Source organism: Halyomorpha halys, unplaced genomic scaffold (assembly GCF_000696795.3).
Source record: "Halyomorpha halys isolate HHAL.00 unplaced genomic scaffold, Hhal_1.1 Scaffold75.1, whole genome shotgun sequence".
NCBI classification, from domain to species: Eukaryota; Metazoa; Arthropoda; class Insecta; order Hemiptera; family Pentatomidae; genus Halyomorpha; species Halyomorpha halys.
The window spans coordinates 116527-117342 of record NW_027112173.1 but is presented as its reverse complement, the minus strand read 5'-3'; the positions used below and the strand labels follow the sequence as shown (position 1 = coordinate 117342).

The 816-nt window shown below is 26.8% G+C and overlaps 1 protein-coding gene across 2 annotated transcripts in view; it reads right to left on the bottom strand.

Moving 5' to 3' along the window:
• The window catches only part of LOC106692883 (CD109 antigen), a 121324-nt gene that overhangs the window by 32221 nt on the left and 88287 nt on the right, over positions 1–816 (bottom strand). The gene's annotated exons all lie outside the window — the stretch shown is intronic.

The window sequence follows — 816 nt, the reverse complement described above, 5'->3', positions numbered from 1 at the left end:
ATCATTCATCACTATTACCTATTGCCCACAACTGTGTGGCAGATTGTAATATCCACCAATAAATAAATCTATCAATCAATATTAAAAATAAATTAAGTTAGTTATATCTTAGTAGCAATAAAATGGTGAATCGTTTGACACATTAACATTTCTAGCAGAGATAAATAGCTGAAATTTAAGGCAAAATTGGATTGGCCAGGTCGTAAGGACTTTTTGAGATATAACGTTTTAAAAGAAAATTAAGAGTTTTCTCTAATTCAGTTAAATTTGACCAAGCTCTGGAAATAAAGTTTACCGAACTATGTAGAGTAGACCCTCATTTCGTTTCTGTTGAGCAAGACCAAGTTTATAAACGAATTTTATTATAGTGAATTATGTATATTCAGTACAGTAAAATTCGTTTATGAAAACCAATAATAATCGATTTAAAAAATTGTTGTTGTTGCAGTTTAATATTCCTTTATGTCACGTTTTGCATCAACAATATTAGAAAAAAAAATGGAAATAACATGCTGTCATCCGGCTTGGGAAATGTTATTGTGCAATTATGCAATCTTATTTGCATACAGCTCGTGTTAAATATAAAAACACCTCGAACATATTGTTGTAAAGTTTCTATGATCGAAAAAAAAGATATGTTAATGATAGTTTTAAAATTATTCAAGAATAAACGTGTATGGAAGACTTTGGAATTAAGTAAGCTCATAATTTTTTTTTTTTAATTTTAATATGTTGACCTCTCTATTTGTGTGTTTTAACGTATTTATTCATTAAATTATTTTATTTTATTAGTACTATTGTTTTTTTTGTTTTTTT